Raw genomic sequence first — 16,577 nt, 5'->3', positions numbered from 1 at the left:
AACTATAATTCAGCCCTTTTTTCTGTATTTATTGACATGAAAATGTCCTCAATCAAGTGAAATCAAGTGAAAAAAGATGATAAGACAGTAACAAGGTATGACTCCACTGATATAAAATAACATGTATATATATGCTCATATTCCAACTGGGAGAGTGGACCAACATCTAACAAGATTAATACTGAGTAAGGGTCCAGGCTGAGTGCCAGGCAACAGGATAAGCAGTATGTTTGTTCACACACCCATTCACTGATCCTCCTCCCAATACCTATACTTTGCTCCAGAAAGAATTTAAGGACAGCGAATCTACACACCCCCTCAAGTTCTTTATTTCTCTCATCCTTTCTCTCTTCTTCCCAGAAGCCAGGCCAGTGACAGTGTGAAAAACGTACATAAAAAGGATGGAAGGAAACCTCTACAGAATCTGGATGGGATTCCTCTTATTTCAACACATAGGAAACAGGTCCTGGGAAGCACAACTCCTCCCTGCACACCTGCAGGATTTGAAGCAAAGCTACCTGACTCAGATTCCCTATTTTATCCCCTACTAAACCCAAGATGCCCTGCAGGGACAGCTGGGAGCAAGCCTGGCTCATCATATGGAGGTGACAGGCCACAGGAAGCCAGTGCTCTACCCTTGGTACACAAGGCCTGTATCTTTCTATGAGCAGAAATGACAGAGTCAAACCGTTTTTGGCCCCTACCCTGTCCTCTCATCCATGCCTGTACTCATAAGCTATCCTGGCTAAGTTAATTCATGCTCAACCCCCTATATTCACCGCCTTGCCCAGTTACCCCAGAGATTCACAGATTTCCCCAGTAAGAGACTAACTGCCTACCAAGAAAGCTGCCTAGAGTGACCAGACATGTTAGTGTGATTCAAACATTTCCAGTCTTGGGTGAGGGTAGCCAGGGTTCAGATCTATCTGCTCTTAGATATGTAGGAGCAGACTACACTTCTTGTTTGACCATAAAGCCACAAACAAGGAACTGGAAACTTTCCAAAGGCGAAATCCACATTGTTGTTGCCTGTATCTTTAGCCTGGGGTAGGGGGGGTATAGGCACACGAGTGGAGGCAGGGCACCCAGGGAAAGACTCAACTACTTCAAAACATTTCTCACATACTGTCACCTTTTGGACACCAACTATAAGCCAGGCTCTGTGTTAAGTGCTTTCATATACTACTGACAAAAAAAGCAAAATCACTTTTATCAAATATTCCTACTACGTGCTACTGAATTTAAGACGCCAAAAGCACATTCAGGTCCAGCTGCCCTGCCGATAGTTAAATATTCAGGCTTGATGTTAAGCAGAGGATAGAAACCTGAGATTCTCTCCTCAGGGTTATCACAGAAGTGTACATACTATCAAGTCAGATTCTTCAGGCTCCAATCTGGCTCCAGCTCTCTCACCTGTGCTTTCAGCAGGAAACATCACAAACACTCATGTACACATCTCAAGTCCCCAACACACTTGGTCTGCAAGTGGAAGAAATTTCCTGCTAGAAATGGGTACCACATGAGGTAGAAAAAACCAAAAGTAATCACACTTCTTCAGCAGAGGAACCTCTTTCTCCACTTTCATCTCTGCCAAATATGTATTTATTGAACAACTCATATTATGCTCATCACTACAGGATATAAGATGCCTCCTGCCTTCAAAAATTTACTCCATTAGGGAAAACAAAATCAACACATAGGAAGCATGTCATAAAAATAAGAGGACTCGCCGGGCACAGTGGTTCATGCCTGTAATCCCAGCACTTTGGGAAGCTGAGGCGGGTGGATCACAAGGTCAGGAGTTCAAGATCAGCCTGGCCAAAATGGTGAAACCTCGTCTCTACTAAATATACAAAAATTAGCCAGGCATGGTGGCAGGCGCCTGTAATCCCAGCTACTCAGGAGGCTGAGGCAGGAGAATCGCTTGAACCTGGGAGGTGGAGGTTGCAGTGAGCTGGTATCGTGCCACTGCACTACAGCCTGGGTGACAGAGTGAGACTTCGTCTCAAAAAAAATAAAAAAAATAAATAAATAAGAGGGCTCCAGGATTTCTAGTGCATGGAACAGGAAAAAAGAGATGCTGGTAAAACAAATGGAAAAGTATGTAAAATAAGACAAATGGTGGGATGTCCTGGTATATATAGCTATCTTCAATTTCAAATAACCACATCTCCCCTTTTTGGTTCCATTCCTAGTAGAGTGATATTTTACTTCAAGAAAAATCTCCAATACAAACATCTGAGACATAAAGTTAGGGATCATTCATAAGGCAAAAAGGAGTCTCCTCTTTGCTGTAAAGTTAACTAAGATATGATTTAACCACCCCTCAAACTATCCCTGTATCATACATACATACATACATACATATACATACAATGTTTATACCCAACTTTTCAGGATCACATTTATAAGGTGAAGCAAAGTAGTTTTAAAAAGTATTCAGGACAGGCGAGGTGGCTCACGCCTATAATCCCAGCACTTTGGGAGGCCGAGACAGGTGGATCACCTGAGGTCAGGAGTTTGAGACCAGCCTGGCCAACATGGTGAAACCCTGTCTCTATTAAAAATACGAAAATTAGCCAGGCATGGTGGCGCACGCCTGTAATTCCAGCTACTCAGGAGGCTGAGGCAGGAGAATCACTGGAACCCGGGAGGCAGAGGCTGCAGTGAGCAGAGATCGCACCACTGAACTCTGAACGCCACTGGGCAACAGAGCAAGACTCTGTCTCAAAAAAAAAGAAAAAGACACGTGCACATGTGTGTTTACTGCAGCACTATCTACAACAGCAAAGACATGGAACCAACACAAATGCCCATCAATGATAGACTGGATAAAGAAAATATGGTACATATACACCATGGAATACTATGCACCCATAAAAAGGAATGAGATCACGTCCTTTGCAGGGGCATGGATGAAGCTGGAAGTCATCATCCTCAGCAAACTAACACAGGAACATAATACCAAACACCACATGTTCTCACTCGTAAGTGGGAGCTGAACATTGAGAACACATGGACACAGAGGGGAATAACACACACCAGGGCTGCTGGGGGGTGGGAGGTGGGGGGTGAGGGGAGGGAACTTAGAGGACAGGTCAATAGGTGCAGCAAACCACCATGGCACACATACACCTATGTAACAAACCTGCACGTTCTACACATGTATCCAGTTCTGGTTTTTTTGTTTTTTAGAATAAAGAAAAAAAATTTTATAAAGGCAATGTATCAGGTTGGGTGTGATAGCACATGCCTGTAATCCTGACACTTGGGAGGCCAAGACGGGAGGATTGCTTGAGGCGAGGAGTTCAAGACCAGCCCGGGCAACATAGCAAGAAGACTCTGTCTCTACAAAAAAATTAAAAATTAAAAAATAAAATATTTTAAAAGGCAATGTATTGATGAAGAATGGCTAAACTATGATGCATACATAAAATGGAATATTATTCGGCCTTAAACTGGAAAGAAATCCTATCACATGTTACAACATGGATGAACCCTAACACATGCTAAGTAAAATAAGCCCATCACACACACAAAAATACTGTATGACTCTATTTATATGAGGTAGTGAAGTATTCAAATTCATAGAAACAGAAAGTAGAATGGTGGTACCAGAGAGAAAGGAGGTGTAGGGCAAGTAGAGTTGTTGTTTAATGGGTACAGAGTTTCAGTTTTGCAAGATGAAGTAGTTCTGGAGATCTGTTGCACAAAATGTGAATATACCTAAGACTACTAAAACGTAAAGACTTAAAAATGGTTAAAATGGCAAATTTTATGTTTGTTTTTTACTATTTCTCATACACTTAAAAATGGTTAAGAAGGTAAATTTTATGTGTCTGTTTTTTACCACAACTGCTTTTTTTTTTTTGAGATGGAGTCTTGCTCTGTCACACAGGCTGGAGTGCAGTGGCGCGATCTCAGCTCCCTGCCACTGCAACCTTCACCTCCTGGGTTCAAGTGATTCTCCTGACTCAGCCTCCCAAGTAGCTAGGATTATAGGTATGCGCCACCTCACCCAGCTAATTTTTTTTGTATTTTTAGTAGCAACTGGGTTTTGCCATGTTGGGCAGGCTGGTCTTGAACTCCTGACAAGGTGATCCACCCGCCTCAGCCTCCCAAAGTGCTAGGATTACAGGCATAAGCCATCGTGCCCAGCTCACAATTACTCTTTTTAAAAAGGTAATGTTCATATGGGGAAAAAAAAATTCAGCAACAGAGAAGGATATTAAAAAACAAAAAGGCCAGGCATGGTGGCTCGTGCCTATAATCCCAGCACTTTGGGAGGCCAAGGCAGGTAGATTGCTTGAGTTCACGTGTTCTAGACCAGCCTGGGCAACATGGCAAAACCCCATATCTATTGAAAAAAAAAAAGAAAGAAGAAAAAAGAAAACTTTCAGAAACAGTATGGGTATATAACAAGTATACAGAGTTTCTCCTCTTTTTACATACAAATGCTAACACTAGTACACTAGCCATAAAAACTATTCTGCACATTAGTTTTCTCTTAATGACAGATCTTGGAGATTGTTCCATACCAGCGTGTTTGTGTATATCTGTGCAATTTTTCTTTTTCCTGAAACCAACCATCCATCCTTTTTTTTTTTTTTTTTTTGAGACAGGATCTTGCTCTGTTGCCCGGGCTGGAGTGCAATGGGATGATCTCGGCTCACTGCAACCTCCGCCTCCCAGGTTCCAGCAACTCTCTTGCTTCAGCCTCCCAAGTAGCTGGGATTACAGGCATGCACCACCACGTCCAGCTAATTACTGTATTTTTAGTAGAGATGGGGTTTCACCATGTTGGCCAGGCTGGTCTTGAACTCTTGACCTCAAGTGATTCACCGGCCTCGGCCTCCCAAAATGTTGGGATTATAGGCATGAGCCACCGCACCCAGCCAGTAAAAAGGTTTTTTTGGTTTTTTTTGGTTTCTTTGGTTTTTTTTTTTTAGAGGGAGTCTTGCTCTGTGGCCAGGCTGAAGTGTAGTGGCACAATCTCGGCTCACTGCAACCTCCGCCTCAAGTTCAAGCAATTCTCCTGCCTCAGCCTCCCGAGTAGCTGGGACTACAGGTGAGTGCCACCACACCCAGCTAATTTTTTGTATTTTTAGTAGAGACAGGGTTTCACCATGTTGGCCAGGATGGTCTTGACCTCTTGACCTCGTGATCTGCCCGCCTCAGCCTCCAAAAGGCTGGGATTACAGGCGTGAGCCACCATGGCCGGCCAGTAAAATGTATTTTTAAAGCAAACATATTAAGGACTTTGCAGATCAATTTTGCACAGCTTTTCCCTCAACAAATATGTTCAGGCCAGGCATGGTGGCTCATGCCTGTAATCCCAGCACTTTGAGAGGCCGAGGCGAGAGGACTGCTTGAGCCCAGTTCAAGACCAACATGGGCAACATAGAGCCCACCTCTGCAAAAAAAGAAATTAGCCAGGCATGGTGGCTCAAGCCTGCAGTCCTAGCTACATGGGAGGGTGAGGTGAGAGGATCACTGCCGCTTGGGAGGTTGAGGCTGCAGTGAGTGGAGACTGCACCACTGCACTCCAGCCTGGGTGACAGTGCTAGCTAGACCCTGACTCCAAAAAAAGAAAAAGTTCAGATTTCACTCTTTATATATCCTCCAGGAAAACTGAGTTAATGATTGATATTTTCTTTGGTTTGACTTGAGTAACATTTTCACCTCAGCTCATTTCTTTTTTTGTTTTTCTTCTTTTGAGATGGGGTCTTGCTCTGTTGCCCAGCCTGGAGTACAGTGGCACCACCTCTGCTGTCCTGGCATCCCAAAGTGCTGGGATTACAGGTGTCAGCCAACGCACCTGGCCAAGCTTATTTCTACTAGGCTGTATGTGTTGGCTTTATCAGTACCACAAGGAATCGTGGATACGATCAAGGAAATACACGAAATACACATCATCCTTTCAATGCTATGGTCACTCTTTACACTCTGCTGTCTTTATCAATGGCTTGTCAAAAGTATTCATTTTATTGTGTTTAACTCTGAGGAAATTGAGTCTCACTCTGTCACCCAGGCTGCAGTTAACCTCCACCTCTTGGGTTCAAGCAACCTTTACCTCCCAGGTTCAACCAATTCTCCTGCCTCAGCCTCCCAAGTAGCTGGGACTACAGGCACGCGGCACTGCACCCAGCTAATTTTTGTATTTTTTGTAGAGAGAGTGTTTTGCCATGTGGGCCAGGCTGGTCTGGAACTCTTGGCCTCAAGTGATCGCCTGCGTCAGCCTACCAAAGTGCTGCAATTACAGGTGTTAAGTACAGGTGTAAGCCACCGTGCCCGGACTCTGCAGAAATTTTTTTTTGAGACAAAGTCTTGCTCTTGTCGCCCAGGCTGGAGTGCAATGGCATGATCTTGGCTCATTGCAACCTCCACCTCCCAGGTTCAAGTGATTCTCCTGCCTCAGCCTCCTGAGTAGCTGAGATTACAGGCGTCTGCCACCATGCCCGGCTAATTTTTGTATTTGTAGTAGAGACGGGGTTTCACCATGTTGGCCAGGCTGGTCTTGAACTCCTGACCCCAGGTGATCTGCCCGCCTCGGCCTCCCAAAATGCTGGGATTACAGGCACGAGCCACCACACCTGGCCAGAAATTTTTTTTAAGTTTTATTACACAACTAATTTTTTTTTTAAAGCATCTCTTTCACTTCAGTGTCTCTCAGTCTGCTGACTGGTTTTCTCTTTTTTTTATGGTAAATTGAATTTTTTTTTTTTAATTATACTTTAAGTTCTGGGATACATGTGCAGAACATGCAGGTTTGTTGCCTAGGTATGCACACTGGTTTTCTTTGAGGGAGCATAGTGAGGCAGAAATGAGGGCTCCTTAGATACATTGGGGTTCAAATACCAGTTCTGCCATTTCCAAGTTAATTAATCTCTTAGAGTAGCCATCCCCCAACCTTTTTGGCATCAGGAACCCGTTTCATGAAAGACAATTTTTCCATGGACAAAGGGGAGGGAATGGTCTTAGGATGATTCAAGTACATTACATTTATTGTGCACTTTATTATTATTATGTTGTAATATATAATAAAATAATTATACAACTCACCATAATGTACAACCAGTGGGAGCCCTGAGCTTGTTTTCTTGCAATTAGATGAGATGGGAGACAGTGACAGATCATCAGGCATTAGATTCTCATAAGGAGCATGCAACCTAGATCCCTCACTTCCTCAGGTCACAACAGAGTTCCTGCTCCTAAGAGATTCTAACACTGCCACTGATCTGACAGGAGGCAGAGCTCCGGCAGCAATGCGAGTGATGATTGTAAAAATACAGATGAAGCTTTGCTCACTCGCCCACCACTTACCTCCTGCTGTGCAACCTGTTCCTAATGAGCCACAGACTAGGGTTGGGGACTCCTTTCTTAGAGCCTCTGGGTTGTCACCTGTAAAAGAAAGGCGCTACCATCTATCTCTTACACAGGTGAAATCACAACATACGGTTGAAAAGCCTATTAGAATGCTAGGTGTGCTGGCTCATGACTGTAATCCCAGCACTTTGGGAGGCCAAAGCAGGTGGATCACCTGAGCTCAGGAAATCGAGACCAGCCTGGCCAACATGGTAAAACCCATGTTCACTAAAAATACAAAAATTAGCCGGGTGTGGTGGCACACATCTGTAATTCCAGTTACTTGGGAGGCTGCGGCATGAGAACTGCTTGAACTCGGGAGGCGAAGGTTGCAGTAAGCCAAGATCACACCACCGTGCTCCAGCCTGGGCAACAGAGTGAGGCTCTATCAAAAAAAAAAAAAAAGGCCTATTAAAGAGGAAACAGTGCTGTCTCTGTTGAACCAGCACTGTCTCAGAAGTCAAAGAAATGCTTCAAGAAGTAGTAAAGGACAAGAAGGAATCTGCCAAGTTGACATGAGAAAGGGGGTTTCTGGAAGAGGCAACAATACATACAAAGGGCAAGAGGTGGGCAGAGCCGCCAGGCACAGTGGCTCACACCTGTAATCCCAGCACTTTGGGAGGCCGAGGCAGGTGGATCACCTGAGGTCAGGAGTTTGAGACCAGTCTGACCACCATTGTGAAACCCTGTCTCTACTAAAAAAATACAAAATTAACCAGGTGTGGCGGCACACACCTGTAATCCCAGCTACTTGGGAGGCTGAGGCAGGAAAATTGCTTGAACCTGTGAGGCGGAGGTTGCAGTGAGCCGAGATCGCTTCACTGCACTCCAGCCTGGGCAACAACAGCGAAACTCTGTCTCAGTTAAAAAAAGAGTTGTGCAGAGCCACAATCCAACAACACAGATACTAACAAGAAGATAAAAATGTGGATTAGTCAACAAGTAGTTATTGAGTGCCTCTACATACTAGGCACTGAAGATACACAACCAGGAACAAGCTCCCTGCCTTCACAGAGCTTCAAACCCACCAGGAGAGAAAGACAAACAGTTAAGTGGTCTTATGTAAACAAATAAGGTGCTAACAGTTTCTTTATATACAGCGCCAAAAAAACCCTTCAAGAGGAGATAATGCTTACTTGACAATTAAAGGCAAGGGACAGGCTGGGCGCGGTGGCTCACGCCTGTAATCCCAACACGTTGGGAGGCCAAGGCAGGTGAATCACTTGAGGTCAGGAGTTCAAGACCAGCCTGGCCAACATGGAGAAATCCTGTCTCTACTAAAACTACAAAAATTAGCCAGGCATGGTGGCGCATGCCTGTAGTCCCAGCTACTCGAGAAGCTGAGACAGGAGAATCGCTTGAACTCGGGAGGCGGAGGTTGTAGTGAGCTGAGATAGTACCACCACACTCCAGCCTGGGTGACAGAGTGAGATTCCATCTCAAAAAAAAGCAAGGGATAGTTAATTGAGGCAAAATGCACAGTAAAGACTGTTCCAGGCAGAGGCTATACAGCATTGCAAAGGCTCTCAGGCCAGAAACCGCTGGAGAAGGGGTCAACGAACTGTGAGCAGATGAGGGTGCCAGGAGTAGGGAAGGAGGGGCCTGGGATGACACTTGAAAAACATGCAGGGACTAGATACTGCAGGATCCAAGTAAAGAACTCAAATCTCTTCCCTGCCCCTTCAAGGGTAGAGAAGTGGCAGAGTCCTGTAAGTCAAAATATCTCTAAATATGGTCTGGAGGACTGGGTGCAGTGGCTCACACCCATAATCCCAGCACTTTGGGAGGCGGGTGGATCACCTGAGGTCAGGAGTTCAAGACCAGCCTGGTCAACATGACAAACCCCCGTGTCTACTAAAAATACAAAAAAAAAAAAAAGAAAAAATTTAGCTGGGTGTGGTGGTGGATGCCTGCATTCCCAGCTACTCTGGAGGCTGAGGCAGGAGAATCTCTTGAACCCAGGAGGTGGAGGCTGCAGTGAGCCAACATCACTCCATTGCACTGCAGCCTGGGTGACAAGAGCGAAACTCTGTCTCCAAAAAAAAAAAAAAAAAAAAAAGGAGAAAATAGATATCTTTGGCTAGGCGCAGTGGCTCATGCCTATAATCCCAGCACTTGGGGAGGCTGAGGCAGGTGGACTGCCTGAGGTCAGGAGTTTGAGACCAGCCTGGCCAACATAGTGAAACCCCGTCTGTACTGAATATACAAAAATTTAGCTGGGCATGGTGGCAGGGGCCTGTAATCCCAGCTACTCAGGAGGTTGAGGCAGGAAAATTGCTTGAACCCGGGAGGCAGAGGTTGCAGTGAGCTAAGATCGCGCCATTGCACTCCAGCCTGGGCAACAGGAGCGAAACTCCATCTCAAAAAAAATATATATATATGATCTGGAGATGATGACTAGTGTCAGAATCACCTGGGAGGCTGATCAAGCTGCAGATACCTGGTCACCACCCCAAACTTACTGAATTAGAGTATCTAGCAGTTAATACCAGGAATCTGCATTTTAAACAAATATCCAACGCCCCCTCCCTCACCCTCATAGGTAATTCTGATACACTAAAGCTTCAAAACCATAACTCTAGGAACAAGGATAATGAAGAAAGGCCCTTACTTGAAGCTGGCTGTCAATGTCATAATTAGAGTACTATGTAAAGTCAGAGTCAAGCTGAGCATTAAGTAATCTAGACAGAGCAGTCTGAGCTAGGTGTGAAGGCGCACACCTATATCCCAGCTACTTGGGTGGCTGAGGCAGAAGGATCATTTGAGCTCAAGTTCAATGCTGTAGTGTGCTATGATTATGCCGGTGAACAGCCACTACACTCCAGCTTGGGCAACATAGTGAGACCTTGTCTCTAGAAAGAGAATCTGAATGAATTATGGAATTTGAAGGTCCCAAAGCGGGAAACAGAAAATAGAAGGCAGGACACTATCGCCATGGGACTTAAGAGAACAGAAGGAGCAAGTAAAGACAGTGAGCAGTCTCACGGAAATCACTAACAACAGTCATGATCTCCAGCTCTCTTAGGTTGGTTTTCCCAGCATGGCCCTAGGAAGGGAATGCAGGTGCCTCACCTCACAGAGACTAGATGACCAGGCCATATACTGCCCAGTCTGTGCACATAACCACTCCATCCAACCTTCAAAAGAGAACACACCCTTCCTCAGTAAGTACTCTATCTTCATGAATCCCCATCAGCCTGCAAAAGAGCTCTGAGCTACATACAAAAACATTCAGAACACCTCTAAGGGCCAGGGACTAGCGCTACCCCTCAAGACTCTCTACTTGGCACATCAGTGCCCCCAGCCCTGTCAAAATTTAAGAGCCAGGTCAGAAACCTTGATGCCCACTCCTACATACCTTCAGATCCCACCATTCATGCACATCCAGCCAGTCTTCCACTACTTTTTGCTATGCCTCACGGACACAGTCCCATACTATATTCTACAGAATACTTGTTCCCCAAAATTCAGAGAGAAATTCCACAGATTCATGTTAAACAGAGTCCTGAACTCCTAACGCTGCTGAGGCCAGCTCCTATGCCTGGTTCAGTGGGAGGAGGTAGCCTGAAGAGAGCTCACTCCCTTCAACCTATCTGAAGGAAGCTCCAGCACTACTGCAGGCTTCTGTACACGCAACTTGTTTCAAAGATAAGGGAGCTGAACCTGATATATTTAAAAGAATGGATGATAGGCTCTTGGCAGCAGAAATTGAGGTGGGGGGGAAGTTAAGGTAGGATTTCTGGGGATTTCATTTTAAAGTAAAGAGCCCATAAAACACAAAGAAAGTAATATACACTCTCACTCAAATCCTTGTATGTCAACTAACTGATCCTTTCTATAATCCAAAAGCTGGTTCCAAACTAAAGAGGTAAGAATGCTAAAAGATGATTTAAGTAATCCCCAAGATTATTTATGACCCTAATCCTGAACTGCTTGCCCTGTTCCTTCTTACACTCTACTCACTATCCAAGTGCTCCAGGTTTATGACTTAATGATTCAGCTTCCTGCTTCAGCCTTGTCTCATCCTTCAGGACTTTTGCTTCCTTCTTTGCTTAGAATTCTACTCCACTGTCAGTTATTCTGCCCTCAGCTACCTGAAGTTAATAATAAGCCTACCCAGATTCTCAACCTTTATCCTCAGGACACATGCTGCCTTCATGAGCAAGTCTTTTGTGTCAGGCTTACCCTGGTTTCATGGATATGACCCAATCATTTTAGATGGTTCATCCAGGCAAACAAAGGAATCAACAAAGATGGACGAAATAGGAAGAATGACAATGAACCAAGGGCCAGTGTTTAAAACTCACCCTGACATCCTAAAGTACACCTTCCTACACCTCAGGTGCTGCCCCCGATACTCTATCCCCCTCCCTAGTGCCCCACCTCAAAGGTCCTTCTAGCCACTGCTGATGAGCTTTGACTAGGAATTCATGGTGAGCACAACATAAGCTTATAGTCTAGTGAAGGACACAGACAACAAAAGAATTACAATACATATGATAATTAATGGCAAAGCATGCAGAGTTGTATGATCAAGGCTAATCAGGTGAAGTTATACCTAAGCTGTAACTTGGATGATGAACAGGAGATATCCAGGCAGTGGCAGAGCATTCTAGGCAGTGCCTAGAATGGTGTGTTCTAGGCACAGTGAAGAGCACATGCAAAGGCCCTGCAGCAAGCGAGCACATCTAAAGATATGTCATGAGCTGGAGGATGGGAAGGTCAAGATAGGGGACTGATACAGATGATGTTGGAGAGGCCAAAAGGGCCTAATAAGACAAAGGAAGTTGTTTTACTATTCACTTCACAAGTATTTATTGTCAATAATGTGTCAGACATTGTCCTAGATGCTAGGAATACAACAATTAAACAAACAGTATCAACCAGGCACAGCGGCTCACACCTGTAATCCCAGCACTTTGAGAGGCCAAGGTGGGCAGATCATTTGAGGTCAGGAGCTCAAGACCAGCCTGGTCAACATGGTGAAACCTTGTTCCTACTAAAAATACAAAAATTAGCCAGGCATGGTGGCACACACCTGTAATCCCAGCTACTGAGGAGGCTGAGGCATGAGAATTGCTTGAACCCGGGAGGCAGAGGTTGCAGTAAGCCAAAATAGAACCACTGTACTCCAGCCTGGGCAACAGAGTGAGACTCCATCTAAAAAAAAAAAAAAAAAAAAAAAAAAAAAGGCCGGGTGCAGTGGCTCACACCTGTAATCCCAGCACTTTGGGAGGCTGAGACAAGCAGATCATGAGGTCAGGAGATCGAGACCATCCTGGCTAACATGGTGAAACCCCATCTCTACTAAAAGTACAAAAAATTAGCCGGGCATGGTGGCGGGCACCTGTAGTCCCAGCTGCTGGGGAGGCTGAGGTAGGAGAATGGCATGAACCCAGGAGACGGAGCTTACAGTGAGCCGAGATCGCGCCACTGCACTCCAGCCTGGGCAACGAGGCAAGACTCCGTCTCAAAAAAAAAAAAAAAAAAAAAAAAAGACAATATCCCTGTTCTCTTCTAATTAGAAAAGACTATAAACAAATATGTAAATAAACCAGAAAATTATCAGATATTGGTAAGTGCGATCACAGTATTAAAATAAGGTGACATAATAAAAGCATATGGGTAGACACTTTAGAATCATTAGATAGTCAGGGGAAGACCTGTCTGAAGAGATGGCATTTAAAAGCAGGGGCAGGATGCAGTGGCACAGAGACGAGCTGTGAGACCTCATTTCTACAAAAAAATTTTTTAAAAACTAGCCAGGCGTGGTGGCGCATGCCTTTAGTCCCAGCTACTGGTCAGGTTGAGGCAGGAAGATCCCTTGACCCCAGAAGGGTACGGGGGTACGCCGAGTTATGATCACACCACTGCACTACAGCCTGGGTTACAGAACGAGGATTCTGACTACAAAAAAAAAAAAAAAAAAAAAAAAAAAAACACACACACACATGCAAAAAGAACAGAAAAGAAAGGAAGGAAGGAAAGAAAAGAAAAATCAGGTATCTCAATAAAAGAAAGTCATTAAAAGCTCAATGGAGGCTGGGTGCAGTGGCTCACGCCTGTAATCTCAGAATTTTAGGAGGCTGAGGTGGGCGGATCACTTGAGGCCAGGAGTTCAAGACCAGCCTAACCAACATGGTGAAACCCCATCTCTACTAAAAATACAAAAATTAGCTGGGCATGGGGGCGCAAACCTGTAATCCCAGCACTTTGGGAGGCCGAGGCAGGACAATCGCTTGAAACCAGGAGGCAGAGGTTGCAGTGAGCCAAAATCACACTACTGCACCCAAGCCCAGGAGACAGAGACTCTGCCTCCAAAACACAAAGTAGTTCAACGGAAATATCACTAACATCTAACCTTTTTTTTTTTTTTTTTTGAGACAGAGTTTTGCTCTTGTTGCCCAGGCTAGAGTACAATGGCGCAAACTCAGCTCACTGCAACCTCCACCTCCCAGGTTCAAGTGATTCTCCTACCTCAGCCTCCTGAGTAGCTGGGATTACAGGCCCCCACCACCCCACCCAGCTAATTTTTGTATTTTTAGTAGAGATGAGGTTTGACCATGTTGGCCAGACTGGTCTCGAACTCCTGACCTCAGGTGATCCACCTGCCTTGGCCTCCCAAAGCACCAGGATTACAGGCGTGAGCCACCGCATCCGGCCTCACTGACATCTTTTTAAGCAGGAGAATTATCATTTAAGCAATCATTCTTACATTTTACTTTTTTTTTTTTTGAGACAAGGTCTCGCTCTGTCACCAAGGTTGGAGTGCAGTGGCATCATTACAACTCACTGCAGCTTCAACCTCCCAAGCTCAGCCTCCCAAGTATCTGGGACCACGGGTGTGCACCAGCACCACATGTGGCTAATTTGTTATTTTTTGTAGAGACAGGGTCTCACTATGTTGCCTCAAACACCTGGGCTCAAGCGATCCTCCCATCTTGGCCTCTCAAATTGCTAGGATTACAGGCATAAGCCACCACGCCTAGCCCATTCTTCCATTTTATAAAGACCACTCTGGCTATAGTGTGGAGAACAGAATGGAGGTAGGGGTGAATAAAATTAAAACTGGAGGCAGTGATAGATAATGGATTGTATAAACTAAGATAATGATGATAATAACTACTAACATTCACATAGCAATTAGTAGGTGCCAATCTATTATTCTAAGTATTTTACATATATTAATTCACTTAATCCTCACAAGTACTCTTTTATAAATTTAAAAACTAAGGTACAGGGTAGTAGCAATGGAGAGAAAAAGTGATTAGATTCAAGAAATATTGAGGAGGTAGGGAGGACAAGTCCTAGTGACTGGTTGTCAGATGTGGGAAGGGAAGGAAGGAATGATTAATCATTGCTATGTTTGGGGCTTTAGCTACTGCATGCTGTCTATAATGTATATGATTGGGCACTGGAGAAGGAGCAAGTGAGAAAAAGCAGGGGGCTACAAGACATCCCAGTGGAGTTGTAAGCAGTTGGATAATCTGGTCTAGAGATCTGGGCTGGAGATTTGGGAACTATCCACGTGTAGATGGTAACTGAAGCCGCCAAAGAGGTTGAGATCACCCAAAAACTGGAAATACCTTAATGTCTCAATAGAAAAATAGCCAACTAAAATACAGCATATCCATTCTATGAAATACTATCCAGCACCAAAAAGAATGAGATATGCCTTTTTGTATTAACATGGAATACTGTCAAAGCATGTTATTAAATCAAAGAATACCAGAACGATACATAAAACGTTATATCACTTGTATAGAGAATTAAATAAAACGCAAAATAATACTTTAAATTTTTTCTGGGTTCATACTTATGTAAGCAAACACACAGGAAAAAGTATGGCAGGTACATTCCAAACCACCAACACGTTACCTCTAGTGAATACAGAAATAACTGAAATGGGGAGACAGGAATAGTCAAAATATGCTCTACGATGTTTTGATATTTTAAAAATATAATTTATTATATTCTGTGTAAATTAAATAATTTTTCAAAAAGAATGCACAGAAGAAGGAGCTTACAATGGAAATCTTTTGCTTCAGATACTAAATTCTCTCTGTCCTTCCCATCCTCCTCTGGCCTTGAGGTTCACGTATTCTGGCTTCTCATCCGCCTACCTCTGAAATGTTAACACCAAGCCCCCCAATTCCATACTCTATCCCAAATCCTTGGCTCCAGGCAAGGCCTGGCCACCAATCCCTGAGCCTGGGCTATAGCCCTAGGAGGGGAGATCAGACACCAAAGTCTCAACACACACAGGGGAAATAGGTATAGATGCCAGCTTCAAGGACAGTGATCAAGTGGCCTTGCTGGCCAGCAGAAATTTCAAACAGAAAAAGGTATCTGAAAGTATCTGGCCATTTGGAAGCAGCTCTGGAGTGCTGAGGAATGGGGCTGAGCAACAGTCACGCAAAGTCAGGGGTGAAGTAGTAAGGGGTGGGTTGAAGAAAGAGCTAGTTTCATTTGTGAAGATTCCAAGTGAAGTGCTGCAATCTTATGGAAACCAGGTTTACAGAAAAAGGAGGAGTCAAGCTGCATTCTGTGAGAGTCTGGTTGGAGAACAGGGGTTTCTAGGCGTATCTAGAGGAGTCAATTCCAAAGCAGCAATTCCAAAAGGCACATTAGTAAAGGTTTAGTAGCTAGAGCAGCAGAACGAAGCTACAGATGTAAATAGAAAGGAGGTAAGGAAGATCTACAAATGAGGCAAGATGAAGGCAAATTAAAGCCTTTCCTTCGGCCAGGCACAGTGGCTCATGCCTGTAATCCCAACACTCTGGGAGGCCGAGGCGGGTGAATCACCTGACTGAGGTCGGGAGTTCAAGACCAGCCTGACCAAAATGGAGAAAACCCGTCTCTACTAAAAAAAAAAAAACAAAATTACCCAGTCGTGGTGTTGCATGCCTGTAATCCCAGCTACTGGGAGGCTGAGGCAGGAGAATCGCTTGAACCCAGGAGGTGGAGGCTGCAGTGAGTAGACATTGTGCCATTGTACTCCAGCCTGGGCAACAAGAGCAAAACTCTTGTCTCCAAAAAAAAAAAAAAAAAAAGCTTTTCCTTCGTCAGTAAACCAAAGGCAGAGATGATCATGGGCAGCTTTCTGGTGATTGTACCCTTAAGTTTCAACTTTCTGTAGGTGAAAGACAATGTATTTGGTCATGTTTTCCTGGTTACCCAAAAAATGACACAGCCCAGACCTTACCCAACAG

At 44.5% G+C, this 16,577-nt stretch overlaps 1 protein-coding gene and 1 long non-coding RNA gene across 17 annotated transcripts in view; both read right to left on the bottom strand.

Annotated features, from left to right (window-relative positions):
- The window catches only part of LOC126934114 (uncharacterized), a 239,224-nt gene that overhangs the window by 92,556 nt on the left and 130,091 nt on the right, over window positions 1–16,577 (bottom strand). The gene's annotated exons all lie outside the window — the stretch shown is intronic.
- The window catches only part of LOC126934106 (uncharacterized), a 139,729-nt gene that overhangs the window by 102,760 nt on the left and 20,392 nt on the right, over window positions 1–16,577 (bottom strand). For 8 of the 16 annotated variants that reach the window (XR_007718819.1, XR_007718821.1, XR_007718822.1 and 5 more), the window contains one exon: window positions 1,414–3,348. The exons of 7 other annotated variants lie outside the window; for them this stretch is intronic. The gene's annotated coding sequence lies outside the window, so the exon portion shown is untranslated. Of the gene's footprint in view, window positions 1–1,413; window positions 3,349–7,323; window positions 7,402–16,577 lie in introns of all 16 variants that reach the window. One more of the 16 variants, XR_007718818.1, reaches the window with a different exon arrangement.

Source organism: Macaca thibetana, chromosome 13, assembly GCF_024542745.1.
Source record: "Macaca thibetana thibetana isolate TM-01 chromosome 13, ASM2454274v1, whole genome shotgun sequence".
NCBI classification, from domain to species: Eukaryota; Metazoa; Chordata; class Mammalia; order Primates; family Cercopithecidae; genus Macaca; species Macaca thibetana.
The sequence above is the reverse complement of the archived record's forward strand: the minus strand, read 5'-3'. Positions and strand labels throughout refer to the sequence as shown.